At 40.1% G+C, this 7868-nt stretch overlaps 1 non-coding gene across 1 annotated transcript; it reads right to left on the reverse strand.

Moving 5' to 3' along the window:
- Positions 1–5234: 5234 nt before the first annotated feature.
- Positions 5235–5341, reverse strand: LOC148210409 (small nucleolar RNA R71). Its single transcript, XR_015792499.1, has one exon. It is a non-coding gene; the product is annotated as a small nucleolar RNA R71 (small nucleolar RNA).
- Positions 5342–7868: the final 2527 nt, after the last annotated feature.

Genomic DNA, 7868 nt, shown 5'->3' on the forward strand with positions numbered 1-7868 from the left:
AGCTAGAGCACAACAAGTTTTTTCGACTTGAGAGTATCTAGTCTCGCAATCGGTGAACTTCTTACTTAAATAATATATAGCCTGTTCTTTCCTACCTGAATCATCATGTTGCCCCAGTACACATCCCATTGAGTTTTCAGTCACTGTGAGATACAAAATAAGGGGTCGTCTTAGAGTTGGTGGCACAAGAATTGGAGGGTCTTGCAAATACTGCTTAATCTTATCGAATGCTGGTTGACAATCTTCACTTCATATCCCATCGTTGTTCTTGCGGAGCAATTTAAAGATGGGTTCGCAAGTTGCTGTTAAGTGAGATATGAACCTTGCGATGTAGTTGAGTCATCCTAGAAATCGTCTGACTTCTTTCTGCGTCTGTGGAAGTGGCATCTCTAAGATTGCGTTGACTTTATCCAGGTCAACTTTAGTGCCTTCTTGGCTTACTACAAAACCTAGGAGTTTTCCAGTGGTTGCACCAAATATGCATTTGTTGGGATTGAGTTTCAATTTGAACTTCCTCAATCGATCAAACAGCTTCCTTAAAATAGTTGTGTGCTCCTCGCCCTATTTTGACTTGGCAATCATATCATCCACGTAAACTTTAATTTCTTTGTGCATCACGTCATGAAAGAGAGTAAACATGGCACGCTGGTAGGTTGCCCCAGCATTTTTTAGCCCAAATGGCATAACTTTGTAGCAGAAAGTTCCCCATAGCGTAATGAATGTGGTTTTTTCATGATCCTCAGGTACCATCTTGATCTGATTGTAGCCTGAGAACCCATCCATAAAGGAGAAGGTTGAGAACCCATCAGTATTATCAACCAACACATCGATATGAGGAAGCGGGAAGTTGTCTTTTGAACTTGCACGATTCAAGTCTCTATAATCCACACATTCTTACTTGTCCACTTTTCTTTGGTACAGGGACAATGTTTGCCACCCACTCAGGGTAATTAGATACTGTAAGGAATCTTGCATCAATTTGCTTCCTTACTTCATCTTTTATCTTGATCAACATATCCGGCCTCATCTTCCGTAACTTATGTCTCACCGGCTTGAACTCTGAGTTGATCGGCAATTTGTGCACTACGATGTCTATATCTAAACCAAGCATATCTTGATAGGACCAAGCAAAAACATCAGCATACTCATGAAGTAACTTTATCAACTTTTTGCGATTCTCTGAAGACATATTAGTACCTATTTTAATCTCTTTGGCTTCGGCTTGTGATCCCAAGTTAATTGTCTCATTTAATTCTTCATGGGGTCCCAACATCTTTTCTTCTTATTCTAGCATTCTCAATAACTCAGCAGAGGGCTCGTCGTCTATTTCCTCATCAGACTCGATATTGTATATTAGTGTATCGAGCTCGTACTTCGAATCATTATCGCATTCAATCTCAGTATTACTGCTTAAGACATAATAAAGGAGAAAAGAAAAGAAAAGAAAACAAATGAATAAACTGACCCAGAGAATAGTAGAGCAAAGAAACAAAGTGAATGAACTCAAACTTTTATTGATATGGAAGAATTATTAACAAATAATAGGTCTGGATGGATGTACAAGAAATAGAAAATTAATTTCATTAATTAAGAAAATGAGGGGAAGGAAAAAAATGGACAATTACTTTGCATTATTATTTACAAAAGACGGTAGCTCTAACACGCTCCAATTGCTCAGCTCGAAACCATCTGGGCACGGGTAGACAAAAGGTTCGACTTGACCTCTTTCTTCTGTCACTGCTGCCACTATAGAGCTCTCATTGTACTCCTGATGGATCGTGCCGGCACTTCTGAAAGAGTGGCTGAGAGGTGGAACAGTCCTCCTAGGGTAATCACGCTCCTCATTCTCAAATCTTGAGGGCGGTTTTGGTTTTTCCAGATTCCGCACTCTATTGATGTCGCCTCTACTTGGTTTATTCCCTAACCGGAACTTCTTTGTATTCTTAGCCATCCTCAACAGCTTGTCTAAACTCTCATTGTCTCCTTTAAAGGCGGCTCCTAAAAGTCGTGGCTTAGGCCTTCCAAACTTCCCATGTAAAGTTGTAGCATTTGCAATCTCAAATGATTGGAATGAAGATTCAAAAGCTTCTTCTGCTGCTTCAACATATGGCATCAAAGCAAGCCTTGAGACTAGAATGTCTTCTTGTCCCGATAAGATCACCAAATTTTGGTGAACCGCAAACTTAATTTTCTGATGTAAAGTGGATGGAACTGCTCCTGCCGAATGTATCCACAGTCGCCACAGCAAGAAACTATAACTGATGTGATGTCCATAACCTGAAATGTTATGTCAAATGTTCAAAGACCTATCTGGATTAGGATCTCAATATCACCAACAACAGTGCTGCGAGCTCCATCGAAAGCTCTTACTATCACAATACTAGGCCTCACGTAGGATATATCGATCAGTAACTTCTCTAGCGTGGATCTCGGCATTATGTTTAAAGAAGATCCATTGTCAACTAGAACTTTTGCTACTAGGTAGTTTACGCTTAACTGAGATGTGGAGAGCCCTGGTATGTCCTGTACCCTCTGGTGGTATCTCCTCATCTGTAAAAGTGATGGAGCTAGATGCCGTTTTATTCCCCACAACATTGCTCAAATTATCCACTGTGATGCTTGTGAAACGAAAGCCTGCTTTAAGGCCTCCAACAGTGTATTCAGATGTGCTTTAGACGATAACAATAAAGATAATATAGAGATCTTTGCTGGTGTCCGACCTAATTGTTCAATAACATTGTATTCACTTTGCTTCACTAGCTTTAGAAACTCTTGAGTCTCTTCCTCGGACACAGGTTGTTTAGGACTTACATCCTTTATAACAATTGCCTCCACCAGTTCATCATGGACATTATCATGGAGTTTGGTGATTACGCTTGTTTACATGCGTAAAAAGAAGGTTTTAGATGCTGTTTTTACAATGTTTCAGCTTTGTTTCGGATTTTTCTCGGTCGTTTGAGTTCCAATTCATGCAAAATTCATATATTATGGTTTGTGGTTGGCTTATATTGTATTTATGACATTTTAGGATCATTTGGAAGTGCAAATTAATCAAAAGAAGCAAAAAGACGAAAAAAGCTTCATGGGAGGCGCCAGGCGCCTGGGAAGCCTGCAGAAAAACTGGTTTTCTTCCAACTTTGCCCTTAATGAAACGCGTCTTCCAATGCGTTTTGGTGGTTCCAACCGATGCATACGTGTAGAAGAAGTGTTCCACTATCAGTTTGAGCACGATTTGGTCAGTCAAAAGAGTTGGAAATGGGTGATTCACCATCGTTTTAGGACCTACCTAACCAATTCTGCACAGCTATAAATTCCAGCAACTTCTCCACCAAATTCATCAAGCCTTGCTTCCTTCTCTTGATCATTTTTAGTGTTTCTTTGTTGCTTTCTAAGTACTTTTGAGTTGCTTTCATTAGTTACTTTTGGTTTTTAAATCCCGAGCACTTTACATTCCTTTATTGAGCTTTGTTTTGTTTCCATTTGTACTTAGTCATTTTCTACTTATTCAAATATATAAAAATCCAGCACTTTGCTTATCTTCCCTTTGCCTTTACTTTATTTTTAGTTAAGAGAGTTGTGTTTTTGGAGGAAAGAGCATGTGACACTCCCCCTTGCTTGAAAGAGAAGGGCGAAGCTCTCAATCCCGATAAAAACTCTCCGTTAGTTAACTTTTGTTTTTCACACATGCATTCCACATTCAACCATTTTACTTGCTGTATTTTCTTCAATATGTCTTTCTAAATTCCCGTCTCTAGCCCGGTTATGGATAGTTAGCCTTTTATGTCTAAAAAGGGTTGCTAAGAAGTAGTGTTTTTGCTTTCCATTCATTGCTCAACATGTTTTCCCAAAAAGTTAGGATTTAGAGAAGGCCACTGTAAGTCTTAACAAGTCAATACTGAAAAGGTTGCTTATTTGCATTGTTGAGTGGTTAAACCGAGGAGAGGAGCGCCTTAGACATAAGGGTTCCGCTTAAGTAGCCTAGACATAGGACCTTAACCCGAGGTTGCGACTATTTCCATCCTAAAACTAAGATATCTCTCATAATAGACATATTAGGGAATGTCTTAGGACTTTGAACTTGCTTAGACATAAGTCAAGTGAGAAGCGTAGTCGTTGGTTTCTAAAGTAAAATGCATATTGTCCTTAGCATGTCCTTGATTCTTTGATGGCTAACTTGAAGTAATTCGGGCTAGGTTTTATTATTATAAGTCCAAATCCCAAATCCAAAACCATTATTTGTGACCACTTCCCATTTTACAAGAATCACTCATTTCAACATTCACTATTCTTTAAAACTTCAGAGTTTGGAAATTATTTAGAAGTCCTTGAGGATCGATACTTGGATACTCCATCCATTTTATATTACTTTGACAGGTGTGCGCTTGCATCTATATAATTGTTACCACGCTTAGTGCGTGCGTTCAGCATAAACGCCCAGTCAAGTTTTTTGCGCCGTTGCCGGGGACTTTAGTTTTAAAATTATTTTCAAATTCTTTAAGTTTTTATTTTTGTGAATTGTTGTTGGGTGTAATTTCCATCCACCGTTTTTGTTCTATATTTTTGGTCGTTTATCTCACAAGGGTAAGTTAAAGTGCATGATCACAAGATCTTTTCTTCTACCCCTTGACCCTGAGATTGAGCGGACCCTTCGAAAAACTCGAAAGGAGCAAAGACTTCGAAAACAACTAGAAAAGCAAAAAGAGAGACAATGTGAAATCAGTCCTGAAAGTGAGGTAGAGAGTACGAGCACATCAATGGCAGATATTCCACCTCGTGATCCGGTTGATCCACCTGCTGTTAACGGTAATATGAGGGATCATGCAAGAAATGATGAATTCAACCATATCTAGATGGCGGACAACAGAGACGTGGCAATGCGAGAATATGCCGCCACGGCTTTTCAGAACTTTGATTCAGGGATAGTCAACCCTATTCCAGCCCACGCAAACTTTGAGCTTAAACCAATGATGTTCCAAATGTTGCAGACAATTGGACATTTTGGAGGGCAGGAACATGAGGATCCACATGATCATCTGAAATCATTCATTCAAATTGCAAATGCATTTCGATTACCTGGTATAACAGACGATGCTCTGAGACTAACACTTTTTCCATTTTCTTTGAAGGACCAAGCTAGAGCATGGCTCAATGCATTTCCACCGGGATCCATCACCATATGGGGGTCGTTAGTGGAGAAGTTCTTAACAAAATTCTTCCCACCTACTCGCCACGCTGATATCAGAGAGGAGATCATCTCCTTTAGACAGTATGATCGTGAACCTGTTCACGAGGCGTGGGAGAGATTTAAAGAACTAATCAGGAAATGTCCGAACCATGGCTTGCCGGCATGCATCCAGATAGAACATTTCTTTAGAGGTTTAGATCATCCTACTAAGATGATGCTAAACAATGCTGCCAACGGAGCCTTTACAAAGAAGACATTCAACGAGATAGTTGACATCCTAAATGACTTAGCTTCACACAACGAACTATGGTGTTCGCAAAGATCTAGGGCAGCACCAAAGAAGCAAGATCCAGCTGGAGTTTTGGCTCTGGACATTGCGACCTCGATGCAAAAAGAGATGGTTACAATGAACCAGAGGCTAAAAGAGATGGCATTGGGAATAAAAAATCCATTAGCCACGCCGATACAACCTGTGCAGTCGGATTATTGCACTCCTGCCCCTGTTTGCCAAGTCAAAGATCTCATTTGTTCATTCTGCAGTGAAAACCATATTTATGATAATTGTCCACATAACCCTACTTCCGTTTTTTATGTAGGACATGGGAACAATAGGAACTTTAACCCATATTCGAACACCTACAACCCAGGTTGGAGACACCACCCTAATTTCTCATGAGGAGGACAAGGAGGTTCGAGCGGTTTTAATCAAGGGCAGAGCCAGCAGAACAAGCAGCCCTATGTTCCACCTACAGAGCAATACATCCCACCACCGCAACAGCAGTACAATCAGAGAACACAGACTCCACCAGTTCAAAATAACAACTCAAATCTTGAGAATATGATGAAGGAGTACATGGCCCGAACCGACGCAGTGATACAATCCCAAGCGGCATCAATGAGGAATTTCGAGACCCAATTGGGACAGCTCGCCAATGAATTGAAGAATAGACCACAAGGTTCTTTTCCAGGCCATACTGAATTACCAAGACGAGAAGGGAAAGAACAGTGCAAAGCTGTCACCCTTAGGAGTGGACTGGCATATGATGGACCAACAATGCCAACAACAGATGTACAGATTCCGTCCACTGAACCAATTGTAAAGATACCAGAAAATCCAACAACACCAGAAAAAGAAAATATTAGAAAAGGTAATGAGGACACCCCGAGTGTTCCTCCACAGGTACAGCCTTCTTTTACCCCTACTCCCCCGTTTCCACAAAGATTAGTTAAGAAAAATAATGATTCCCAGTTTAGAAAATTTTTAGATATTTTAAAACAACTGCATATAAATATACCATTAGTAGATGCTCTAGAACAAATGCCAAATTATGCTAAGTTTTTGAAAGATATAGTTTCTAGGAAGAAAAAAATAGGAGAGCATGAACTGGTAGCCATGACAAAATGTAGTAGTGAAGCTGTAGGCAGCCCGCTACCCATGAAATGTAATGATCCTGGCAGTTTTACCATTCCATGTTCCATAGGAGGAAAAAACTTAGGTAGGGCATTATGTGATCTAGGCGCTAGCATTAATCTTATGCCATTATCAGTTTTCAAATCTTTAGGCATAGGAGAAGCTAGACCTACTACGGTTACCCTCCAACTAGCAGATAGATCTATCATAAGACCTGAGGGAAAGATAGAAGATGTTTTAGTCCAGGTGGACAAATTCATTTTCCCCTGCGGACTTTATCATTCTAGATTGCGAGGCAGACTTAGACGTTCCCATTATTTTGGGAAGACCATTTCTAGCCACTGGGGATACAGTTTTTAATGTGAGGAAGACAGAAATTACAATGAGGGTAAATAATGAAGAAGTTAAATTTAACGTTCTAGACGCCATGAAATTACCAGGAGACTTTGAAGAGTGCTCTGCTATAAATAGCTTGAATCCTATTATGTTTGATGAGTTTTATGACTTATTAGTTACAGAGATTGAAGAAGAGCTTGATAAGATAGCAGAAGGACCAGAAGATGTGGCTAATCCTATTGAAAAAATACAAAAAGAAGAATGCAAGTCGTTACTTCCGTCCATAGTGGAACCACCCATGTTGGAGCAGAAGCCATTACCGTCGCATTTGAAATATGCGTATCTAGGGGATAACGACACTTTACCAGTTATTATAGCTTCCAATTTATCACCTACTAATGAATATTCTTTATTGCAGATTTTGGAGAAGCACAAAAAGGCCATTGGATGGACGATAGCAGATATCCAAGGGATAAGCCCGGCCTTTTGCATGCACAAAATTCTATTGGAAGAAGATGCTAAGAACTCTATTGAGAGTCAAAGGCGGTTGAACCCGAAGATGAAAGAGGTTGTAAGGAAAGAAATTCTTAAATGGCTTGACGCCGGTGTTATATACCCAATATCCGACAGCAGCTGGGTAAGCCCAGTACAGTGTGTACCAAAGAAAGGGGGTATAACCGTGGTGGCCAACGAGGAGAATGAGCTCATCTCAACCCGAACTGTGAGCGGGTGGAGAGTTTGCATTGACTATCGCAAACTCAACAAGGTAACAAAGAAAGACCATTTTCCTCTCCCGTTTATTGACCAGATGCTCGACCGTCTGGCAGGTAAGGATTTCTATTGTTTTTTAGATTTGATATTCGGGTTATAATCAAATTACTATTGCTCCAGAAGACCAAGAGAAGACAACATTTACGTGTCTGTATGGTACGTTCG

Source organism: Momordica charantia (assembly GCF_013281855.1).
Source record: "Momordica charantia cultivar OHB3-1 chromosome 7 unlocalized genomic scaffold, Mcharantia_2.0 BLBB01000007.1, whole genome shotgun sequence".
Lineage (NCBI taxonomy): Eukaryota > Viridiplantae > Streptophyta > Magnoliopsida > Cucurbitales > Cucurbitaceae > Momordica > Momordica charantia.